This window comes from Nerophis ophidion, linkage group LG16, assembly GCF_033978795.1.
Source record: "Nerophis ophidion isolate RoL-2023_Sa linkage group LG16, RoL_Noph_v1.0, whole genome shotgun sequence".
Taxonomy (NCBI): Eukaryota; Metazoa; Chordata; class Actinopteri; order Syngnathiformes; family Syngnathidae; genus Nerophis; species Nerophis ophidion.
The window spans coordinates 22,995,265-23,022,066 of record NC_084626.1 but is presented as its reverse complement, the minus strand read 5'-3'; the positions used below and the strand labels follow the sequence as shown (position 1 = coordinate 23,022,066).

The 26,802-nt window shown below is 40.0% G+C and overlaps 1 protein-coding gene across 7 annotated transcripts in view; it reads right to left on the bottom strand.

Annotated features, from left to right (window-relative positions):
* The window catches only part of LOC133535173 (band 4.1-like protein 1), a 229,924-nt gene that overhangs the window by 147,187 nt on the left and 55,935 nt on the right, over positions 1 to 26,802 (bottom strand). For 6 of the 7 annotated variants that reach the window (XM_061874732.1, XM_061874734.1, XM_061874736.1 and 3 more), the window contains one exon: positions 22,269 to 22,355. The exons of the other annotated variant lie outside the window; for it this stretch is intronic. The gene's annotated coding sequence lies outside the window, so the exon portion shown is untranslated. The remainder of the gene's footprint in view (positions 1 to 22,268; positions 22,356 to 26,802) is intronic. 7 annotated transcript variants of the gene reach the window in all.

The window sequence follows — 26,802 nt, the reverse complement described above, 5'->3', positions numbered from 1 at the left end:
TTTTAATGTCCTTAATGCTGCTAGTCACAGTGGTCACAAGATTAGTACTTGACACTACTGAAAGCCACTACTAGCCACCACGCAGTCTGATAGTTTATATATCAATGATGAAATATTAACATTGCAACACATGCCAATACGGCCGCTTTAGTTGACTAAATTACAAATTTAAATTTCCAGCGGATTTTCTCGTTGAAAACGTCGCAGAATGATGACGTATGTTTGTGACGTCTCGGGTTGTAGTGGACATATCCAGCACCACAAAAGTCGTCTCTTTTCATCGCATAATTACACAGTATTTTGGACATCTGTGTTGCTGAATATTTTGCAATTTGTTCAATTAATAATGGAGACGTCAAAGAAGAATGCTGTTGGTGGAAAGCGGTGGATTGCAGCTGCCTTTAGCACCGAAACACAGCTGGTGTTTGTTTGTTGTGAAGCTTTAACACAGAGCGGTCAATCAAACATGTTTCTCTACGTCAACGAGCAAGTTTTTGGATGGGAAAATTGTGAATTACCGGAGACTTGAGTGGATTATGCGACCTCCTCCTGTAGCACACTGGCGTTCACCCCAGCCCTCCGACTTTCAGGTATGACTTTATAATCTCACTAAAACACTATTAACACAATAAGCAGATAAGGGATTTTCCAGAATTGTCCTAGTAAATGTGTCTAATAACATCTGAATCGCTCACACTGCCGTCGCCTGGAGCCGTCGCCCTTTCTTTTTTCTTTTTCTTCTTTAGTGCTTCACTCTAACTTTCCTTAACCACAAATCTTTCATCCTCGCTCAAATTAATGGGGAAATTGTCGCTTTCTCGGTCAAAATCGCTCGTGCTGCTGGTGTCTATGATTGTAATCAATGTGAGGATGTGAGGAGCTCCACAACCCGTGACGTCACGCGCACATCGTCTGCTACTTCCGGTACAGGCAAGGCTTCATTAGCGACCAAAAGTTGCGAACTTTATCGTGGATGTTCTCTACTAAATCCTTTCAGCAAAAATATGGCAATATCGCAAAATGATCAAGTATGACACATAAAATGGATCTGATTAAGAAAATCTAATTTCAGTAGGCCTTCAAGGTTTTTTTTTACAACATTTTACAGTAAATGGAAAAACAGTACCACTGTTTTTTCAGGGGGTTTTACAGAAAAAGCTGACAGCTCAGTTGCCAGAATTTTTGTGTTAAATTAACATTAGGTTTATATAACATTACCGTATTTTTCGGACTATAAGTTGCGGGGGTTTTTTTGTAGCCCAAGTCTCACTCCCGGTGAGACTTGGGCAAACTATTAAAAAAAAAGAAAAAAATTTTTATTATTTTTTTTTTTTTCCTGGTTTGGCCGGGTCTCAACCCCCGCTGGACTGTGGAGAAGACTGCAACTTATAGTCCGAAAAATACGGTATATTGTTCACGGAAAAATAGTACAAGTTCTTTTTTTATTCTGTCAACTTAGCTGCTAGTCTTTCAATTTACAGTAATACGCCGTTTAAAACAACAACCGTGGATTTTGCAGTGAAAAACTAGTAGCTCAGTCAACAAAATTTTAACGCTGAAAACAGTAGTAGGTTTTTCAATTTACAGTAATGTGGTGCAAAGAACATCGTAAAATGTATTGTCATTCATATGAATTGGATGGGTAGTTTGCGGTAAAGTATTTTTATTCAGACAAAAACATGTTTGGAAAGTATTAAAATATACTGTAATATTTTTTGCAATATTGGATGCTATTAAAGTTTGAAATGTATGCAATTTCAAGCAGTACATATATTTTTTTCTGTCAAAAAAAATGTATCAATTTCAATCTTTTTAAAAAAAATGTTACAGATTACAATCGATGTTTTTGGTGGCCCAACACAGATAATTGATTTCAAATTGTTTTAATGATTGATTCAAAATATACTTTGGTGTTATGATCCGCTGCCCGGATCATAACATATTCTGGTTTTGTTCCGTTTCTGTATTCTATTCTGCTAATGTTTGCCTTAGTTCCTGGTTTGTTCTGTTAACATAGTTTATTTGTTTCACCTGCTTTTTGTTTCCGGACGCACACCTGTTTGTAATTAATGTCATTATTTAAGCCTGCCTTTTCCGTTGACTCGTCCTCGCTTCCTAGCTTTTGCTGCACGCAACAAGTGACGACGCTTAATCCCCGATTCTGGTAAACCTGCTTTGTACTTGCTAGCTTCCGCGCTATGATTTTGGGTTTTCTAGCTCCCATGCTAGTTCGGTTAGTTTTGCCTTCTGTGCCTCGTCTAAGTTTTTCTGTTCTTAGTCTGTTTTTAGTTTAAATAAATCATAATTTCTTACTTTACGCTGTGTCCGAGCCCGAACTGCATCATTGAGAGAACGACCCGCATCACTATGCCCAGCAAACGTCACACTTTGGTTTACGAAGTACCACTGTAATGCTACGTGAAGGCAGCACAGTGTTACAGTACTGCACACACTTGTTTCTGGTACTGTTTTCAGCGTGAGTATTCCAAAGCTAGGAAACTGTCGGTAAAAGTTTAAAAAGGATGGTTCTGACATCTGCAGGACTTAACTGGAGCAGTAACCAATGTGAGTACCTCAAACGTTGGATTTGACTTTCTGTCTCCAGGAATTAACTCTTGTAATGTGAGCTGACATCTAAAACCAACGCCTCTAAACCCGTACAGAGTACAATCGGCTTATGTCAGCAGTGGCTTCTCCCCCTGCAATCCCGGAACAGGACTAGAGGTATATAAAATGGATCTATTCATTTTTACCTTACATAGATATTTACAAAAATATTGTAGCTGAGATAGGCGCCAGCTACCCCAAAAGGGAATAAGCGGTAAAAAATGGATGGATGGATATATTTTCTCCACATTGGTCATTTCTGGAAACAGTAAACTGTTTAGTCATTCTGATCGTCTTTGTTTGCTGCACTGAGATCACAGATTAGTTTCAGTTTCGTCTCATGGTTGAATCAGCAGCATTTGGGGGGGGGGGGGTTGTCAACACAGCCTCAGACCTGCTGGCAAAACAATGAGTTCTGCAAGGACGGGCAACTAGGAGAGCATCACTCTTCTAATTAAGAGGATTCCTCGTCTCTTTTTTTTTTTTATATATCCTTAGATTTTCTCTTTAATAAGTGAAGTGAATTGTGAAGTGAATTATATTTATATAGCGCTTTTCTCTAGTGACTCAAAGCGCTTTACATAGTGAAACCCAATATGTAAGTTACATTTAAACCAGTGTGGGTGGCACTGGGAGCAGGTGGGTAAAGTGTCTTGCCCAAGGACACAACGGCAGTGACTAGGATGGCGGAAGCGGGAATCGAACCTGCAACCCTAAAATTGCTGGCACGGCCACTCTACCAACCGAGCTAATATTGACCTACACCAATTGGTACACCCAATCCATCATTTGATTGATTCAATATAGTCTAATACAGTGGTTCTCAACCTTTTTTCAGTGATGTACCCCCTGTGAACATGTTTTTAATTCAAGTACCCACTAATCAAAGCAAAGCATTTTTGGTTGAAAAAAAATGGATAAAGAAGCAAAATACAGCACTATGTCATCCGTTTCTGATTTATTAACTTGTATAACAGTGCAAAATATTGCTCATTTGTAGTGGTCTTTCTTCAACTATTTGGAAAAAAAGATATTAAAAAAAAACAACTAAAAACTTGTTGAAAAATAAACAAGTGATTCAATTATAAATGAAGATTTCTACACATAGAAGTAGACCCGCTCCACATCCATTGCTTTCCTCCTCTCCAAGGTTCTCATAGTCATCATTGTCACCGATGTCCCACTGGGTGTGAGTTTTCCTTGCCCTTATGTGGGCCTACCGAGGATGTCGTGGTGGTTTGTGCAGCCCTTTGAGACACTAGTGATTTAGGGCTATATAAGTAAACATTGATTGATTGATTGATTGATAATCATCAAGTTAAAGTGCCCTCTTTGGGGATTGTAATAGAGATCCATCTGGATTCATCAACTTACTTCTAAACATTTCTTTACAAAAAAAGAAATATTTAACATCAATATTTATGGAACATGTCCACAAAAAAATCTAGCTGTCAACACTGAATATTGCATTGTTGCATTTTTTTTTTTCCACAGTTTATGAACTTGGGGATAGGTTGATTGGCAACACTAAATGGTCCCTAGTCTGTGAATGTGAGTGTGAATGTTGTCTGTCTGTGTGTTGGCCCTGTGATGAGGTGGCGACTTGTCCAGGGTGTACCCCGCCTTCCCCCCGATTGTAGCTGAGATAGGCGCCCCAAAAGGGAATAAGCGGTAGAAAATGGATGGATGGATGGATGAACTTACATTCATATTTTGTTGAAGTATTACTCAATAAATATATTTATAAAGGATTTTTGAATTGTTGCTCTTTTTAGAATATTTTTTTTAAATCTCACGTACCCCTTGGCATACCTTCAAGTACCCCCAGGGGTACGCGTGCCCCCATTTGAGAACCACTGGTATAAAAGATGGAAAGCCGGTTGTCAGTTTATGTAATTTAGCAAATCTCATGATGCAAACTTCCATTTGAATAATAGTCTGTGATGGAATTAAGGCATGCAATTTTTTCTTAGTGCTCAGACGTCAACAGATTGATTGATACTTTTATTAGTAGATTGCACAGTTCAGTACATATTCCGTACAATTGACCACTAAATGGTAACACCCCAATAAGTTTTTCAACTATTTTAAGTCGGGGTTCACGTTAATCAATTCATGGTAATTGAGTGTTTGTGTTACGTATAGTAGGAGACCTAAACTCTTGTATACTATCAGGCCGCAACGATTAATCGACAATAGTTGTGACGTCATAAACATGATTACGTTGCTTGTTTTGCAAAGCGGACCTTGTTTTTATGGCAGTACATCTGTGATAAGCGAGCATTTAATGCGGAGGCTTGATGTCGGACATCTGCAGGACTGTTGGGTAAAAAATAATCAAAGATGCAATTCAACACATTGAGTCTATTAGAGCAGTGTTTTTCAACCACAGTCTGGTGTGCCGTGGGAGATTTATCTCATTTCACCTATTTGGCGGTAAAAAATATTTTTTGCAAACCATAGTCTGCAAATGATGTGTTGTTGAGTGTCAATGCTGTCTGGAGCTTGGCAGAGTGCCATTGTAATACTCTTCCATATCAGTAGGTGGCAGCAGGGAGGCAGTGTGCAGGTAAAAATGTATTTAATGCTTAAACAAAAAATAAACCAAAGGTAAGTGCTCTTAAGAAAATACACTGAAGCTTAGGGAAGGCTATGCAGAACAAAACTAAAACGGAACTGGCTGCAAAGTTAACAAAAACAGAATGCTGGACCACAGCAAAGACTTACTGTGGAGCAACAATGGCGTCCACAATGTACATCCGAACATGACAATTGACAATGTCCCCACAAGGAAGGATGAAAACAAAGTAGATGCGGGAAATATCGCTCAAAGGAAGACATGAACCAGCTGCAGAAAAATACCAAAAAAGAACAAAGCCACCAAAATAGGAGTATAAGACAAGAACTAATACACTACACACAGGAAAACAGCAAACAAGTCTAAATAAGTCAGGGTGTGACAGGTGGTGACAGTACACCTACTTTGAGACAAGAGCTATAGCAGGGGTGTCAAACTCAAACACAGAGTGGGCCAAAATTTTAAACGGAACAAAGTCGCGGGCCAAGGTTGAACAAATTAACCTTTTAATAGGGACCCAAACAAGTTTTGCAATAAATATTGAACAAGCAAGGCTTTTATAACTTAGTGACATGCAAAATCCAGTTTCAAATCATAATAATAATAATTTAAAAAATATCAATGGCATATCAAATACAATTTAAATAAAAACTGTATGCCTTTTTTTCAATTTGCAATCTACTGAGGTAAATATAATTTTTTTTTCCACAGGCTAATAATACATTTGAAAATAAAATAACAATAATGAATGAACCAAACATTCAAGCCTTGAAGTAGAAAGAGAAAATGCATGAATAAAACGTTAATTATTGGTCAGTTTGCTGGAAGTTTCCCGGAAGAGTTAGTGCTGCAAGGGGTTCTGGGTAGATTTGTTCTGTTGTGTTACGGTGCCCGAAATGTGTTTGCCATTCTTGTTTGGTGTGGGTTTACAGTGTGGCGCATATTTGTAACAGTGCTAAAGTTGTTTATACGGCCACCCTCAGTGTGACCTGTATGGCTGTTGACCAAGTATGCCTTGCATTCACTTGTGCGTGCGTGTGTGTGTGTGTGTGTGTGTGCGTGTGTGTGTGTGTGTGTGTGTGCGTGTGTGTGTGTGTGTGTGTGTGTGTGTGTGTGTGTGTGTGTGTGTGTGTGTGTAAAAGCCACAAATATTATGTGACACACCGTTAGTATGGAGGGAATGCTAAAGGCAGTGCCTTAAATGCACGCCCCCAATATAGTTGTCCAGGTGGAAATCGGTAGAAATTCGGGAGAATGGTTGCTCCGGAAGATTTTCGGGAGTGGCACTGAACTTTGGCAGTCTACCGGGAAAATTAGGAGGGTTGTCAAGTATGAGTATTAGCGGTGAATGCTGTGTCACAGCGGCACCGACGCTGTATAACACCGGCGGGCCAGCTCTAATGCTAAATTGATATCGCCTCAAGGGCCAAATTAAATTACACGGCGGGCCAGGTTTGGACCGCGGGCCAGAGTTTGACACCCATGAGCTACAGTGATGCATGCTTGGTTATGGTTTAAAGTCATATCCAACAATTGCAAGACCGACTTTTTACTGTAAACTGAGTTTTGTTTAATTATTTCTGCTGATGGTGCGCCTCCGCATTTTTTCAACGCAAAAAATGTGCATTGGCTCAAAAAAGGTTGAAAAACACTGTATAGGGCTGCGAATCTTTGGGTGTCCCACGATTGGATTCAATATCGATTCTTGGGATCACGATTCGATAATATATCGATTTTTTTCGATTCAAAAACAATATTTTTCCGATTCAAAGCCATTCTGTATTCATTCAATACATAGGATTTCAGCAGGATCTACCCCAGTCTGCTGACATGCTAGCAGAATAGTAGATTTTTGTAAAAAGCTTTTATAATTGTAAAGGACAATGTTTTATCAACTGATTGCAATAATGTATATTTGTTTTAACTATTAAACAAACCAAAAATATGTCTTATTGTATCTTTGTGTAAATATTGGATTGATTGATTGATACTTTTATTAGTAGATTGCACAGTACAGTACATATTCCGTACAATTGACCACTAAATGGTAACACCCCAATAAGTTTTTCAACTTGTTTAAGTCGGGGTCCTCGTCAATCATTCACAGTGTGTTGTCCAGCTTATGAGATGCGATGCAAGTGTAAGCCACTGTGATTTTTTTTACTTTTTTATAAATGTCTAATGATAATGTCAATGAGGGATTTTTAATCACTGCTATGCTGAAATGATAACTAATATTGATACTGTTGTTGATAATATTCATTTTTGTTTCACTACTTTTGGTTTGTTCTGTGTGGTGTTTGTGTCTCCTCTCAATTGCTGTTTATTGCAGTTCTGAGTGTTGCTGGGTCAGGTTCGGTTTTGGAATTGGATTGCATTGTTGTGGTATTGCTGTGTAGTGGTTTGTTGGATTGATAAAAAAATAACAAATAAACTTTTTTTTTTTTTTTTTTAAATGAGAATCGATTCTGAATCGCACAACGTATTGGAATCGATTTTTTCCCACACCCCTAACACTGTATTAGAGTGCTGACACTGCCAAAAGTTAATCAATAGTCAATATACCAGTGTGCAGCTTTTTAAACATCACAAAATGCTTTCCTTTTAAAGAGGTTTGTGTTTTGTTGTTTGTTTTCCATCCATTCATCCATTTCTACCGCTTGTCCCTTTTTGGGGTCGCTGGAGCCTATCTCAGCTACAATCGGGCGGAAGGCGGGGTACACCCTGGACAAGTCGCAACCTCATTGCAGGGCCAACACAGATAGACAGACAGCACTCACACTCACATTCACACATTAGGGACCATTTAGTGTTGCCAATCAACCTATCCCCAGGTGCATGTCTTTGGAGGTGGGAGGGGCCTATCGCCAGGTGCATGTCTTTGGACGTGGGAGGAAGCCAAAGTACCCGGAGGGAACCCACGCAGTCACGGGGAGAACATGCAAACTCCACACAAAGATCCCGAGCCCGGGATTGAACTCAGGACTACTCAGGACCTTTGTATTGTGAGGCACATGCACTAACCCGTTTGTTCATTGCTGCTATTTTAACTGTTGTTTTAATACACAAACAAGATTACCGTAATTTTCGGACTATGAGGCGCACTTAAAATCTTTTTATTTTCTCAAAAATCGACTGTGCGCCTTATAACCCAGTGCGCCTAATGTACGGCATGATTCTGGTTGTGCTTACCGACCTCGAACCTATTTTATTTGGTACGTGGTGTAATGATAAGTGTGAACTGTAGATGGCACACATACATAAGAGATACGTTTAGACTGCAATATGATGGCAATAAACACCAAAACTTTAAATGTTCCATCGAGACTATAGAACGTTACACACGGCACTCAAAAATCTGTCAAAATATTTTTAGTATGACTTTGGTAAACTATGGCTTCATTTGACCGGGATCTTCAGCTCTCACTGGATCGGTTCGCAGACGAGTGTGAAGCGACTGGAATGAGAATCAGCACCTCCAAGTCCGAGTCCAAGGTTCTCATACAGAAAAGGGTGGAGTGCCATCTCCGGGTTGGGGAGGAGACCCTGCCCCAAGTGGAGGAGTTCAAGTACCTAGGAGTCTTGTTCACGAGTGAGGGAAGAGTGGATCGTGAGATCGACAGGCGGATCGGTGCGGCGTCTTCAGTAATGCGGACGTTGTACCGATCCGTTGTGGTGAAGAAGGAGCTGAGCCGGAAGGCAAAGCTCTCAATTTACCGGTCGATCTACGTTCCCATCCTCACCTATGGTCATGAGCTTTGGGTCATGACCGAAAGGATAAGATCACGGGTACAAGCGGCCCAAATGAGTTTAGGTCTCTCCCTTAGAGATAGGGTGAGAAGCTCTGCCATCCGGGAGGAACTCAAAGTAAAGCCGCTGCTCCTCCACATGGAGAGGAGCCAGATGAGGTGGTTCGGGCATCTGGTCAGGATGCCACCCCAACGCCTCCCTAGGGAGGTGTTTCGGGGACGACCAATTGGCAGGAGGCCACGGGGAAGACCCAGGACACGTTGGGAAGACTATGTCTCCCGGCTGGCCTGGGAACGCCTCGGGATCCCCCGGGAAGAGCTAGACGAAGTGGCTGGGGAGAGGGAAGTCTGGGTTTCCCTGCTTAGGCTGCTGCCCCCGCGACCCGACCTCGGATAAGCGGAAGAAGATGGATGGATGGATGGGTAAGCTATGAAGCCACACCGCTTGATGGATTGTCGGCGCATGAAACACATGAGTATTATTCTGGTGTGTATATAAGGACAGCAAAATGGCCCCTATTAGCAGACATATCTGCCGTTTTGTTTCGCATTATGCAAAACCAATTTTTCTTACCTACTGGTGCCTGCAGATGTTGGGATCTGCATAAATTCTGAAAATGTAGTCCGTGCCGATACTGTAGTCATAAGCTTCTTTTTCTCTACCTTCTTATGTGGCTTTCATCTTCCGCTGTTGCCATTTCTAATATAAAGTAGCGTAAAGTTCTAACATCTGTCAGTAGACTAGCTATCATAGCGCTAAAAACTGTATTGGGTTCACATAATTCACCCAAGAAACTTTAGTTATTAAAGGTTTACGGTCGGACGTTTTTTCACGGGACAAAATTTCCAGGCGTTTTTGTTGTTGCACTAGTGAGCCACGGATGAGAAGATGCTGCTCCGTTATTGATTGAAGTAAAGTCTGAATGTCATTAAAACAGTTAGCTCCATCTTTTGACACTTCTTCAAACGCCCGTCCTTGCACGCTACACCGCTACAACAAAGATGACGGAGAGAAGATGCTGTCGAAGGTAAGCCACGTAAATAAGACCGCCCACAAAACGGTGCATCCTAAAGAGACGCTCAGAAAGCTACTAGAAATTTGTCTGTAAAACCTAATCTATGCAACATTTTGACCAAATAACGGCGTGGCGCAGTGGAAGAGTGGCCGTGCGCAACCCGAGGGTCCCTGGTTCAAATCCCACTTAGTACCAACCTCGTCACGTCCGTTGTGTCCTGAGCAAGACACTTCACCCTTGCTCCTGATGGGTGCTGGTTGGCGCCTTGCATGGCAGCTCCCTCCATCAGTGTGTGAATGTGTGTGTGAATGTGTAAATGCGGAAGTAGTGTCAAAGCGCTTTGAGTACCTTGAAGGTAGAAAAGCGCTATACAAGTACAACCCATTTATTTATTTATTTATTTATCACATATTTTGTAGACCATAAGAAAGTGTTTTAATTTCAGGAAAAAAATAATAAAAACATTTTTTTACCTTTAATGCGCCTAATAATCCGGTGCACCTTTTGTATGGAAAAAGACCTGACTAGACCTGCTCGTCGGCAGTGGGCATTTCAATCCGGTGCGCCGTATGGAAAACATTTAATAGTTCTTTTAGTTTATGTAACAGATGAATGAGCAGCACGGTTATAAATGCATTATTCATCTTTTTTGTTTGTGACCACAGCCCTAAAATAACTTAAGCTGCATTTAGAAGTCGATGGAAAAATTAGAGCCATTAAATATGTGTACACTTTATTATCCGACTAATCGTTAAGATAATCGTTGACTAATCCAGTGGTTCTCAAATTGGGGTACGCGTACCCTTGGGGGTACTTGAAGTATGCCAAGGGGTACGTGAGATTTTTTTGAAATATTCTAAGAATAGCAACAATTCAAAAATCCTTTATAAATGTATTTATTGAATAATACTTCAACAAAATATGAATGCAAGTTCAGAACACTACTGATGATGCGCACTCGTAAATTATTTTATCCTTCAGGTCTTCCATTCACGTTCACTGTTCACCTACAAGGCCACCAAGTGTATGTGCTCACAAAGGATGCAAACACCTCATTCTGTTTTTAAATTTGTTTTAGGAGTCTTTTTACATGTTTTTAGGAGTATTTTTACGTGTTTTGAGAGTTTTTTATGTGTTTTAGGTTCTGTTTTTAAATTTGTTTTAGGGGTCTTTTTACATGTTTTTTGTGACGACCCCGTGGCGTTGTGGTGATAAGTTGTTCTCTCGTGGATGCGGCGGAAGATGGAACACAGTGTGAGGGTAAGGATAATGATTTATTTACACACTAAATAACACTATAAAACAGACTAGGAAACAAAACACTTTGCATGAGGGCACTAACAAACAAAACAACAGAACTAGCGTAAAAGCTAGAAAGAACAGAAAGCGCTAGCGTGAGAACTAGGGAAAAGAACAAACAAAATAGCGTGGAAGCTAATCGAGCGCTTATAGTTACCACAATGCTGGAATGTGACGTCATCTGTTGCGTGGGAGCAAACAAGAGTCCAAGACTGAATGTCAAACAGAGGCGGGCATATATAGTCAATCAATCAATCAATCAATGTTTACTTATATAGCCCTAAATCACTAGTGTTTATAGCCCGCAGACTTTTTTTGGGCTTTGGGAATCACTAATAAACCGGAGTCCTTTGAAGGCAGATTTCTTGCCGGGACATATGGTACAATACAATCGGCAAGATAGGATGGAGCTAGACCGTGTAGTATTTTATACGTAAGTAGTAAAACCTTAAAGTCACATCTTAAGTGCACAGGAAGCCAGTGCAGGTGAGCCAGTATAGGTATATATGTATGTATATATGTATATAAAGGTATATACAGTATAGGTATATATGTATGTATATATGTATATAAAGGTATATACAGTATAGGTATATATGTATGTATATATGTATATAAAGGTATATAAAGTACAGGTATATATGTATGTATATATGTATATAAAGGTATATACAGTATAGGTATATATGTATGTATATATGTATATAAACGTATATACAGTATAGGTATATATGTATGTATATATGTATATAAAGGTATATACAGTATAGGTATATATGTATGTATATATGTATATAAAGGTATATACAGTACAGCCGTAATGTGATCAAACTTTCTTGTTCTTGTCAAAAGTCTAGCAGCCGCATTTTGTACCAACTGTAATCTTTTAATGCTAGACATGGGGAGACCCGAAAATAATACGTTACAGTAGTCGAGACGAGACGTAACAAACGCATGGATAATGATCTCAGCGTCTTTAGTGGACAGAATGGAGCGAATTTTAGCGATATTACGGAGATGAAAGAAGGCCGTTTTAGTAACGCTTTTAATGTGTGACTCAAAGGAGAGAGTTGGGTCGAAGATAATACCCAGATTCTTTACCGTGTCGCCTTGTTTAATTGTTTGGTTGTCAAATGTTAGAGTTGTATTATTAAATAGAGGTCGGTGTCTAGCAGGACCGATAATCAGCATTTCTGTTTTTTTGGCGTTCAGTTGCAAAAAGTTAGCGGACATCCATTGTTTAATTTCATTAAGACACGCCTCCAGCTGACTACAGTCCGGCGTGTTGGTCAGCTTTAGGGGCATGTAGAGTTGGGTGTCATCAGCATAACAGTGAAAGCTAACACCGTATTTGCGTATGATGTCACCTAGCGGCAGCATGTAGATGCTGAAGAGTGCAGGGCCAAGGACCGAACCCTGGGGAACTCCACACGTTACCTTATATACCTTATAGGGAGATAAATAATCAAGGGCAGGTGCGCGTGATCAAAGCAGAGACAGGTGACACTAAGTGGGTAACTATGACAACGCAAACAAAACCAGGAAGTGCCAAAAAGGACTGAGGAAGACAAATACAAGACAGAATGTGATAAACAGAACCAAAACCAGAATATGCCATGATGCAAGACGTGGATCATGACATTTTTAGGAGTATTTTTACGTGTTTTATGAGTTTTTTATGTGTTTTAGGATCTGTTTTTAAATTTGTTTTATGAGGTTTTTTTTTTTACATGTTTTTAGGAGTATTTTTCCGTGTTTTATGAGTTTTTTACATGTTTTAGGAGTCTTAATGTGTTTTAGGAGTCTTATTATGAGTTTTAGGAGTCTTGTTATGTGTTTTAGGAGTAATTTACGTTTTAGATGTCACTGTGCATCTCTTCGGAGTCATTTTATGTGTTTTGGAGTCGGTTTTAATGTTTTAGAAGTTGGTTGTTGTGTTTGTAAATGTTTTACTTGTCATTTAATGTGTTAAGTCATTTTATGCATTTGTGTTTCGCATAAGAGGTAGAACATCTCACTCTGTGTTTGCTGGAATCTGATAGACTGTGAAAAGAAATACAACAATGCAATATTCAGTGTTGACAGCTTGATTTTTTGTGGACATGTTCCATAAATATTGATGTTAAAGATGTAGAAGCATTTAAGTCTCACCTTAAAACTCATCTGTATACTTTAGCCTTTAAATAGACCTCCTTTTTAGACCAGTTGATCTGCCGCTTCTTTTCTTTCTCCTATGTCCCCCCCTCCCTTGTGGAGGGGGTCCGGTCCGATGACCATGGATGAAGTACTGGCTGTCCAGAGTCGAGACCCAGGATGGACCGCTCGTCTGTGTATCGGTTGGGGACATCTCTACGCTGCTGATCCGCCTCCGCTTGAGATGGTCTCCCGTGGACGGGACTCTCGCTGCTGTCTTGGATCCGCTTGAACTGAACTCTCGCGGCTGTGTTGGAGCCACTATGGATTGAACTTTCACAGTATCATGTTAGACCCGCTCCACATCCATTGCTTTCGGTCCCCTAGAGGGGGGGGGTTGCCCACATTTGAGGTCCTCTCCAAGGTTTCTCATAGTCAGCATTGTCACTGGCGTCCCACTGGATGTGAATTCTCCCTGCCCACTGGGTGTGAGTTTTCCTTGCCCTTTTGTGGGTTCTTCCGAGGATGTTGTCGTCGTAATGATTTGGGCAGTCCTTTGAGACATTTGTGATTTGGGGCTATATAAATAAATATTGATGATTGATTGATTGATTTTTTTTGTGAAGAAATGTTTAGAATTAAGTTGATGGATCCAGATGGATCTCTATTACAATCCCCAAAGAGGGCACTTTAACTTGATGATTACTTCTATTTGTAGAAATCTTTATAATTGAATCACTTGTTTATTTTTCAACAAGTTTTTTGTTATTTTTAAATCTTTTTTTCCAAAATAGTTCAAGAAAGACCACTACAAATGAGCAATAGTTTGCACTGTTGTACAAATTAATAAATCAGAAAGTGATGACATAGTGCTGTATTTTACTTCTTTATCTCTTGTTTTCCAACCAAAAATGCTTTGCTCTGATTAGGGGGTACTTGAATTAAAAAAAAATGTTCACAGGGGGTACATCACTGAAAAAAGGTGGAGAACGACTGGACTAATTGACTATTAAATTAATTGTTAGTTGCATCCCTATTACTACACTAGTCTTTTAGAAATGTACCACAATGTGACATTATCGTTCTGCCTGGTCTGTGGCGTCATGCTCGTTCCAATGTATCACAAATTATAGTTTAGGTTCCTTTTTACATGAATACTTCCCGGAGGTCATTGGGTAACCGAAAGCTGCTCTACAATTAGTTTTGCCTTTCTGATCAGCAACAAACTGAGGCTTTTTCCGTGTCTGTTAACGAATTGGACATTTCTGTAAAAAAAAAAAAAAATGTACCACATCCAGTACCCAAGCTTTAAATGGTACCACACGTTCCTCGGGGTTATGAAGTGCGGTAAATGGGCTGCTATGAGGTGCTCAACTCACAGAGAGCAGGCAGGGGGAGTGCAAAAATATCAAACAGGGTTATGGTGACAGTGAAAAAGTATTTTCATACCATGCTGTTAGAAGCCTGCTCATGCAGTTTCTAAGTTTATTTTTCACATCTACGCTCAAAATGTTGTCCCATCGTATCCTCAGAAGAGATATCCAAGCCACTGTAATTCGATTCGGTTCAGACATCCATCCATCCATCCATTTTCTACCGCTTATTCCCTTCTGGGGTCGCGGGGGGCGCTGGCGCCTATCTCAGCTACAATCGGGCGGAAGGCAGGGTACACCCTGGACAAGTCGCCACCTCATCGCAGGGCCAACACAGATAGACAGACAACATTCACACTCACATTCACACACTAGGGACCATTTAGTGTTCTATTCTTTTCTCTCATGCCCCCATACTTTTTGTCACACCCCCCGAAATTTGATTATGATTAAGATCCTGATCATTTATTTCTCTGCACAAACCAGTCTTTGAGTTGCTGGCACTAGTGTTGTCCCGTGACCAATACTTTGGTACCGATACAAAAATTATTTCGATACTTTTCGGTACTTTCCTAAAATAAAGGGGATCACAAAAAATGGCATTATTGGCTTTATTTCAACAAAAAAATGTTACGGTAAGTTTGTGTTATGATCCATCGCCCGGATCATACATTGTTTTGGTTTTTGAGTCCTTTTGTGTTTCCTGATTATTTTTGGACTCTTCCGATCCCTGGGTTGTGCACTTCCTTGTTTTGTCTTGTTACCATGGTTTCTCATTTGTTCCACCTGCACTGTTTTTTTTTGACACACACCTGTTTATAATTACTGTCTCCTTGTATTTAAGCCTGCCTTCTCCCGTTGTTCAGTCTTGGTTCGTTGTTTGCTTCATGCAACTCTCACGTTGGTTTTTCGTCAATGTTTATGCTAGTGCTAAGTTTCGCCTTAGCTTCGCGTGTGCTCGGCACATTACTGTTGGACTTCTGGACTCCCTGCTAAATTAGCGTTAGCTTCCCGTGGGCTGGCACGCCTTTTCTTTTGTCTGTTTTGGCATCAGTGTTCTTTTGTTTTTGTATATTAAACCAAGCTCCTACCTGCAATCCCTGCTTGTCCTGGTCTTCCTGCATCACGGGGTGACACAAAGCGCATCACAATGCGCCTCCATCGTGACAGTTTGTCCTTTAATAAAATAGTGAACATACAAGAAAGACAACTTGTCTTTTATTAGTAAGTAAGCAAACAAAGGCTCCTAATTTAGCTGCTGACGTACGCAGTAACATAGTGTGTCATGTATCATTTTAATATTTTGTCAACATTATGAGGGACAAACTGTACAAATTGATTATTATTGTTCATTTACTGTTAATATCTGCTTATTTTCTGTTTTAACATGTTATATCTACACTCCTGTTGAAATGTAATAATCACTTATTCTTCTTACATTAGTTTTGGATCCTACCACGAATTTGGGTATCAGTCCGATACCGGTACTTTTCAGAGGCGGTATAGTACCAAACACGATTCGTTAGTATCGCCCGAGCTGGCACCAGCACCCACATGCCACCGAGCTGAAGACTGGTGAATTGTTTTTTTCTTACAGTTACTTGGTCATATTTCATGGTTGAGCCTGTTGAATAATTCCAGCTTGCTGCCACCAAACTTGAGGCTTGTGTAGTGTTCCAGAACTAAAAAATTTAAATACCGGACCCCCCCCCCTAACACCTCAACACGCCTCTCCAGGGGGGGCCTGCCCAACTGTTTGAGAAGCACTGAGTTAGAATTAAGCGATGATTCATAACGAACATAAAATACTTAATGGACCATGCTCCTTACGCCAATCACTTCATGGCAGACAGATTTGCAAAAACAGGCTGTTCTACAAATCTTTAAAATAAAGCCTTCAGCCTCCCAATAATTTGTCAGTCAGCTACAAAATGTCAGAGCTGTTAAGTTTGTTTTTCTACAGTAAAAAAAAAAAGATATGTTCCCAGTAGGGTATTACAAAAAAATGGTCTACATTCCAGCATTGGAGGCAGCACATTTCAAATACATCACAGTGAGATCTCTTAAGACCCTTTTAAAAGTGGTGCAGCACAGTAATAAAATGTGGTATATTTTAATGCCAACTCAATTTCCCCAGCTCCCTATTAAGATATGACTCTCAACGGTATCAAACCCAACATTAACATCTAAAAAGACCAACCCAGTCCAAGTGCTATGGTGCTTGTCATATGCTCACTGAAAATCATTTTGTCGAAAGTTGAAATACTAAAATAATAGTGATTATATGTGACAGGGTGGCAACAACTATGTGGATTTCCCTACCACTGAACACTTTGAAATGCTAGATTGGTCGTATGTACTGTACTGTAAGTACCACCGCTAAAAGTGAGAAGCTACAGATCAGATATTTTGGTACATACCGTATTTTTCGGACTATGAGGCGCACTTCATAACCTTTCATTTTCTCAAAACTCACGGTGCGCCTTATAATCCGGTGTGTCTACTGCACGGAATAGTTTTTGTTATGCTTAGTGACATTGAAGTTATTTTATTTGGTACATGCCGAAAGGGACTAACGGTAGAAAATGGATGGATGTTGAAATGATAACTGTGACCAATAGATGGTAGATGCAATATGAGGGCAGTCACACATGTGTGGACTGCAATATGACTCAAGTAAACAACACCAACATTTTATATGTTCCATTAAAAAAATAAGACATTACACAGTACGACTTTGGCAATCTGTCAAGCCAAAGACGTACTGTGTGTTTGTACTTGCACTTGTACTGTGCTTCAGCATACAGGTACTATCATGGTGTGTGTATAAGGTAAGACATTATCTGGCAAAAGCAACTTTTCTTACTTTCTGGTACGAGCTGATCTGTATTTGGGATCGACATAAGTCCTGAAAATTTTCGTGGATCCGCCTTTGTGGTTCGTGCCGACACCGTAGTCGATAAGCTTCTTCTTTTTCTACATCTTCTTGTTTTGGGACATTAATGCTCAGCTGCTGCCATTTCTAATAAAACGTAGTGTAAAGTTCTTTATATCTGTCAATAAACTCACCATGAAAGCGCTAAAACATACTGGTGTAGTGAGTTTACATTATTCACCCGAGGAACTTTAGTTTTTAAAGAGTCCTGGTCAGACGGTTTTTAAAAAGGGACACATTTCGGGCATTGTTTTTGCACTAGTGAACGACGGATGATGAGATGCTGCTCTGTTATTGATTTAAGTAAAGTATGAATGTCATTAAAACAGTTTTCGGACTATGAGGCGCACTTCTACACTCCTGTCCTTGCACGCTACACCGCTACGGCAAAGATGACTGAGAAAAGACGCAGTCAAAGGTGAGCCACATGAATAAGACCGCCCACAAAATGGCGCATCCTGAAGCGATGCTCAGAAAGCTACTTGACATTTGTCTGTAAAACCTAATCTGTGCAACATTTTGACCAAATAACCACCATCATATGTTATGTAGACCATAAGAAAGTGTTTTAATTTCAGGAAGTGTTTTAAGGTCAGAAAGTGGCTTGAAGATGATCTGTAAAACATAAACTTTGCAACATTTTGACCAAAGAACCAGCCTTACATGTTATGTAGAAGAAGGAAGTGTTTTACATTTAGAAAAAAATAAATATATATATATATATATATGACCCCTTTAATGCGCCCTATAATCCGGTGCGCCTTTTGTATGAAAATAGACCTGACTACACCCGCTCATCGGCAGTTTGCCTAATAATCTGGTGCGCCCTATGGTCCGAAAAATAAGGTATATTTAATAATGGAAACAAAGCATGATCCATGTATAAAACATGGTTAAAATTAAGGATTTGAGGTGAACAATTGGACAAAAGCTGCCTAAATATACAAATTTACATATCTATATTTACATATCTCCCCTGTGCTCCTCGACTACAGTCTGCACCGGAGCCAAACAGCCGGTCAGGTGTAACACCTATATTATTACATGTCACTCTTTATAACTTCTTGTGCAGATCTGAATGCTTTTTATTTAAATGTTTACTTATGTTTGAAGCAAATGCGGTAATACTAAAGCAGCCCTTCAAGCACAGCGCTTCCTTGTTTAAAGTGTCACCTTAACGCACTCTTTAATAACCAGTGGAGTTGTTTTTTGCCATTCTTCCTCTCTAAGATGTTATTGCTTGTATGCGCTTTGTGTGTGCAATTTGACACACTCAACATCATGCGCCTCGGCTCCGTAGTCACAGAACGGTATCGGTACTTTTCAAAAGGTAGTATAGTACCGATTTCAATCAATTAGTATCGCGGTACTTTATTAGTACCAGCATACCGTACAACCCTAATACTGTATCAAGTGTACGACCGAGGGTAGAAATATTTGCTTGGATAGACACAGTTATGTAATGGGAAGTTGCTCAAACAGACTAACACACACACACACACACACACACACACACACACACACAGGAAAACATGAGTACAGTTGAACAACTTGACTTCATCCTCCATGGAAACTAGCACACATCAAACAGTCCACAGACTTAGAATAGCACGGCCAAGTTACTGCAAACAAACACACATTAACCACTTCTGTGTCTCTGTCTTTCTTTGCCGGAACAAATGTGCATCTAGTCTCTTCTGTCCTCCCACCTAAGAGCATGTGACAAAGAAAACATTCTGCATCTGTCTCTGCTCGAGTTTGTGTGTGTGTGTGTGTGTGTGTGTGTGTGTGTGTGTGTGTGTGTGTGTGTGTGTGTGTGTGTGTGTGTGTGTTTGAGGGTGAATGGAGGTGTGCGCTCCTTGTCAAGCCGCTCAACTTGTTTCCTTGTGTTGTATGCAATTTGCAACAAGTCCAGCAAGGGCGGTGAAAAATACACAGAAAGAAAAAAATTAACAGTACAAAGTCTTTGCTTTTACTTTTACACTCATCAGTGTGTTGACGGGTGAATGCGGAAATAGTGTCAAAGCGCTTTGAGTACCTTGAAGGGCTGAGGCCCTCTACGATGTTTATTTCCCTTTGCATTCATATTTTGCTGTTTTGGGCATTTTTGTTGTAAAAGATGTCTACCGAGGATGTTGTTAATATTCAGTGTTTTGTTGTTCGTAGTTAATATTGTAAATCCCACATTTTGGGTGTCCCATTCAGTAAAAAACGGTCAAATTCCATTTTTTGAGGTGGTCCGTCATAACTTTTTTTGGAATTCCATCGGACATTGTGACTTTGATATTAGTGTTCCTGGAAAAAAAGGGACCCAAACACAAATACTGTACAGCCGATTTTTACAGCTAAATGTGTAAATGGGAGGCTGGGCCTCGAGAAAAGATTTCTTAAAAAATCTAACCTGCACTTTTTAATTAATTCACGTTCTATGAATGGGTTTCCTGCCCTAGGAAAGCCAACCCTCACAATTTTTCGGGAGACTCCTGAATTTCAGTGCACCTCCCGACAATCTACCGGTGCAACAATTTTCCCGAATTTGTCCCAATTTTCACACGGCCGACATTATTAAGGGCTGCCGTGACTGCACTGCCTTTAACGTCCTCTACAACAGTGGTCCCAAACCACCAGGCCGCAGAAATTGTTTTTATTAAAAAAAAAAATAAATAAATAAATAAAAAATGTTTTTATTTTTTTTATTAAATCAACATAAAAAACACAATATACACTTACAAGTAGTGCACTAACCACAAAAAACTCCCTTTTTCACGACAAAAACATCCCTTTTTCATGACAAAGAAGAAAAAAGAAAAAAAAGGACACCCCCCTGGGCCGCGGGACAAATTATTGAGCGTTGACCGGTCCCCGGATACAAAAAGGTTGAGAACCACTGCTCTACAACAGTGGTTCTCAACCTTTTTTCAGTGATGTACTCCATGTGAATATTTTTTTAATTCAAGTACCCCCTAATCAGAGGAAAGCATTTTGGTTGGAAAAAAAGAGATAAAGAAGTAAAATACAGCACTATTTCATCCGTTTCTGATTTATTGAATTGTATAACAGTGCAAAATATTGCTCATTTGTAGTGGTCTTTCTTGAACTATTTGGAAAAAATATATATAAAAACAACTTAAAACTTGTTGAAAAATAAACAAATGATTCAATTATAAATGCAGATTTCTCCACATAGAAGTAATCATCAACTTAAAGTGCCCTCTTTGGGGATTGTAATAGAGATCCATCTGGATTCATCAACTTACTTCTAAACATTTCTTCACAAAAAAATAAATCTTTACATCAATATTTATGGAACATGTCCACAAAAAATCTGTCAACACTGAATATTGCATTGTTGCATTTCTTTTCACAGTTTGTGAACTTACATTCATATTTTGTTGAAGTATTATTCAATAAATATATTCATTAAGTATTTATAACTGACTGCTATTTTTTAGAATGTTTTTGATCAATCTTACTTAAACCTTGGCATACCTTCACGTAGCGTACCATCTATAAGAGAACTGGTGCTTTACAACTCGTCATTGCGCACATAACACAACTAAAGTGACAACTGTAAATCATGTTGTGCAGAACAACGTTAGTGGCTGCAAGACGTACTTACTAAACAGCCATACAGGTCACACTGAGGGTGGCCGTATAAACGACTTAAACACTGTTACAAATATGCACCACACTTTGAACCCACACCAAACAAGAATGACAAACACATTTTGGGAGAACATCCGCATCCTAACACAACTTAAAAACAAGATAAATACCCAGAACACCTTGCAGCCCAAACTCTCCCGGGCTACAATATACACAACCTCAGCCGACGCAAGTAGGGAGGGTGGAGGGTTGGTGGTAGCGTGGGTGTGTGTATTGTAGCCCAGAAGAGTCAGGGCAGCGTGGGATTCTGGGTATTTGCTCTGTTGAGTTTATGTTGTATTACGGTGCGGATGTTCTCCTGAAATATGTTTGTCATTCTTGTTTAGTGTGGGTTCACAGTCTGGCACGTATTTGTAACAGTGTTAAAGTTTTTTTTACGGCCACCCTCAGTGTGACGTGTGTAGCTGATGACCAAATATGTCTTGCAACGTCACACATGTGGACTGCTCATCCAAATGTAACAATCACATAGGCTTGCACGCTGTCCGAACAGGATTTAGAGGGCGTTAAGAACAGTGCCATTGAGGCACCCCTTGAGTATTGTTTATCGGGTAAAAATTGGCAGGGATTACCAGGGAATGGATACTCTGATATTAAAGGGACTCTCGTGAAAATTGAGAACGTTGGGAAGTATGACGCTGTCAAGTTCCGTTCATATGTTTGAGACCCCTGATTTATACACACATACACATAGCCCCCCCGGACACATTTCTTGTCTCAATGTGGCCCCCGAGTCAAAATATTTGCCCAGCTCTAATAATGTAACATAAGCAAATATGCCACAGTGTTCATTCCCGTCCTTCAACAATCGTAATTTCGTAATCAAAATATATCTTCACATATTACATAAAGCTAATCATTTGACTATTGATGCGCCGAAAATTCGGCCGTCGAAAAAAAGACTTTGCTCACCGAAACCGGATGTTGTGATGAAGTATCCACTTCCGCAGGCGGGCTGCGTCTTTCTCCGCGCACTCGAATGATGTAGCTCGCCCAAAGCTGATGAAAAAGTCACATACGGGTCACATTCAAGTCACAACATCTGTTTAGACCAGGGGTGTCAAGTTCATGTTAGATCTGGGGCCACATGGGGAAAAATCTACTCCCAAATGGGCCGGACTGGTAAAATCACGGCACTACAACTCAAAAATAAAGACAACTTGAAATTGTTTTCTTTGTTTAAAAATAAAACAAGCACATTCTGAAAATGTACAAATCATAATGTTTTTTTACACGAACATGTTGCAGTTAATAGAATTCTATATTTGTTGTTATTTATACTTTCTGATTACGTGATAATGTTCATCAGTCCAATCATTTGTGTTAATTTTTAAATCTATCGCGATAAAAAAATAATATTACAGTATGTTGGTAAATATGTAGTTTGATCATTTTACTCGACTGGTGCACAAACATATTGTGGTGTTTTTTTTTTTTACATGCGTAGCATAATCTACAAAAAATTGCTATTGTGACATCTAGTGGACGCATTTAGAACAGCGGTTTCTTTCAATAAAAATTGTTTAATTTTTTTTATACTTAAACTCATCCTGCGGGCCGGATAAAACCTGTTTGTGGGCTGGACACCTCTGGTTTAGACTGAAGTTGATCTTGAAAAGATCAGATTCCAATCGAATTTGGACTATTCTCTGATGTGGCCAACATCTGATGTGGAAAGATCAGATTGAAAAGCATTGCAAAACAATTCCGATCTGTGTCACTTGAGGGCAAACAAATCTGATTTGGTGAACAGTGTAAACATGACCTATGTTTAACCTAAGCCGGATAACCCCTCAAACTAATAATTATTTCGCCTAAGCCCCGTTTCAGCCGCACTAAACCAGCGTTTAAGGTTCCCTTCCTCGGACATATTTTTACGGGTAAGTGCGTCTATTTCTTGAATCTTCGGCTCTTAGCTTTGTATGGACTCATTGATCGTTTACAAACTGAGTTCGGAGAGGAAGTGACGCCAGAAAGACCGCACCCCACACAGGAAGTAACATCAGAAAGAACACGCCACAGCCAGCTTCGTAATAAAGCGGTTTCGTAACACGGAGCTAACCACTGGAAATATGGAGCCGAGTCATCCAGACATGCCCGTGTTTCTCATTCTTCTACATCATGGGTGTCAAACTCTGGCCCGTGGGCCAGATAATTTAATTTGGTCCTTGAGGCAATATCAATTTAGCATTAGAGCTGGTCCGCCGGTGTTATACAGCGTCGGTGCCGCTGTAACACCGCATTCACCGCTAATACTCATACTTGCCAACCCTCCTAAGTTTCCTGGTAGACTCCCGAAGTTCAGTGCCCCCCCCCCGAAAATCTCCCGGGGCAACCATTCTCCCGAATTTCTACCGATATCCACCTGGACAACTATATTTGGGCGTGCATTTAAGGCACTGCCTTTAGTGTTCTCTACAACCTGTCATCACGTCCGATTTTCCTCCATACTAACAGTGTGTCACATAATATTTGTGGCTTTTACACACACACACACACACACACACACACACACACACACACACACACACACACACACACACACACACACACACACACACACACACACACACACACACACACACACACACACACACACGCGCGCGCGCACAAGTGAATGCAAGGCATACTTGGTCAACAGCCATACAGGTCACACTGAGGGTAGCCGTATAAACAACTTTAGCACTGTTACAAATATGCGCCACACTGTGAACCCACACCAAACAAGAATGACAAACACATTTCGGGTGAATATCCGCACCGTAACACAACAGAACAAATACCCAGAACCCCCTTGCAGCACTAACTCTTCCGGGAAACTTCCATCAAACTGACCAATAATTAACGTTTTATTCATGCCTTTTCTCTTGCTACTTCAAGGCTTGAATGTTTGGTTCATTCAATATTGTTATTTTATTTTCAAATGTATTAATAGCCTGTGGAAAAAATGTGATATTTACTTCAGAAGATTGCAAATAGAAAAAAAGGCATAACTTTTTTTTTTTATTCTTTTTTGATATCCCATTGATATTTTTTAAATTATTATTATTATTTAAAACTGGATTTTGCATGTCACTAAAGTTATATAAGCCTTGCTTGTTCAATATTTAATGCAAAACTTGTTTGGGTCCCTCTTAAAAGGTTAATTTGTTAAACCTTGGCCCGCGGCTTTGTTCCGTTTAAAATTTTGGCCCACTCTGTATTTGAGTTTGACACCCCTGGTCTACATGTACAGATGCTTGTGGAAATCACACGTGAATACTTTAAGAAAAAGCGATTGCAGCTATTTCGGAAACAACACGTCTAAAACAGCAAGAGAACTTTGGAATGTCGTGGTCAGCTGTGATTCTACTTACCGAAAAACCGTCCATTTGTCGAAGGAAAGACAACGAGAATCGGGCTAACGTGGATGTGATAAAAAAAAAGGTAGCGTGTGTTATTTGTATTATCGAGAGAAGACTACAAAAAAAGGCGAATGTTTTTGGACTGGCAAAGCAGACTGTATCAGTTATTGTCCGACATGTATGTCGCGGACTCAACGTCTAAGTCAAGAGTATATAAAGTCACCAAAAACGAATGGACAATGAAGGTGAAGGCAAAAGAGTGAGGAGTCTCTAGATTGATTGTTGTCAAATGTTCTTTGTCACATTGTTCACTTTCATTTATGATGGCTCAGGTGTGATTCACTACAATAGGACCCCACAGCACACTGGTTTCCAGTTCATTGAAATACCACAACACTGGATTTTGTTCAGATTAAGTTAAATGTAAGAACTTGCACACTAAGCAACACTGGAGGTGACTTCGACATGTGCATTTTCCACACATGCGTACTAGGTCGCACGGAGGGGGCGAGGGGGTCTTAAACGAACATGGTGTGTGTGTGTGTGTGTGTGTGTGTGTGTGTGTGTGGACAAGGATAAGGTTAGGTGGGATTTACCCACCTAAGGGAGTGTAAACAGGGCTTAAAGGGGAACATTATCAGCAGACCTATGTAAGCGTCAATATATACCTTGATGGTGCAGAAAAAAGACCATGTATTTTTTTAACCGATTTCCGAACTCTAAATGGGTGAATTTTGGCGAATTAAACGCCTTTCTGTTTATCGCTCTGGAGGCCATGACGTCAGAATGTGACGTCGCCGAGGTAACACACCCACCATTTTCATTTTCAATACATTACAAACACATTATTTTCCGTTTTTTTGACTATTTTTTGGAACCTTGGAGACACCATGCCTCGTCGGTGTGTTGTCGGAGGGTGTAACAACACTAACAGGGAGGGATTCAAGTTGCACCACTGGCCCCAAGATGTGAAAGTGTCTGCCGCCAGACCCCCATTGAATGTACCAGAGTGTCTCCACATTTTACCGGCGATGACAGACATGGCACAGAGATGTATGGATAACCTGCAGATGCATTTGCAACGATAGTCAACGAAATCACAAAGGTGAGTTTTGTTGATGTTGACTGCCAGCTAATCGATGCTAACATGCTACGCTAATCGAGGCTAACATAGTATTTACCGGCGGTGCTAAAGCAGACATGGCACAGAGATGTATGGATAACCTGCAGATGCATTTGCAACTATATTACGTTTCCTTACACCCACATTTAATGCGAAACAAACACTTACCAATCGACGGATTTAAGTTGCTCCAGTGTCAAAAGATGGGAAAGTCCTGATCGTTTGGTCCGCACATTTTACCGGCGAAGCTAACGCAGCTATTCGGCCATGCTATGGCTATGAATAGCGTCAATAGCTATTCGCTCAATAGCTTCAGTTTCTTCTTCAATATTTTCATACTCCAACCATCTGTTTCAATACATGCGTAATCTGTTGAATCGCTTAAGTCGCTGAAATCCGAGTTTGAATCCGAGCTAATGTCGCTATATCTTGCTGTGGTATTCCCATTGTTTGTTTACATTGGCAGCACTGTGTGACGTCACAGGGAAATGGCCACTGTCTTCGCAGAGAGCGAAAATAAGGCACTTTAAAGCTTTATTTAGGGATATTCCGAGACCGGTAAAATTTTGAAAAAAACTTCCAAAAATACAACAAGCCACTGGGAACTGATTTTTATTGTTTTTAACCCTTTTGAAATTGTGATAATGTTCCCCTTTAAAGGCCTACTGAAAGCCACTACTAGCGACCACGCAGTCTGATAGTTTATATATCAATGATGAAATATTAACATTGCAACACATGCCAATACGGCCTTTTTAGTTTACTAAATTGCAATTTTAAATTTCCCGCGAAGTGTCCTGTTGAAAACGTCGCAGTATAATGACGCGTGCGTTTGGCGTCTCGGGTTGTAGCGGACATTATTTTCCAGCCCGATCCAAGCTATTAGTAGTCTGTTTTAATCGCATAATTACACAGTATTCTGGACATCTGTGTTGCTAAATCTTTTGCAATTTGTTCAATTAATAATGGAGAAGACTAC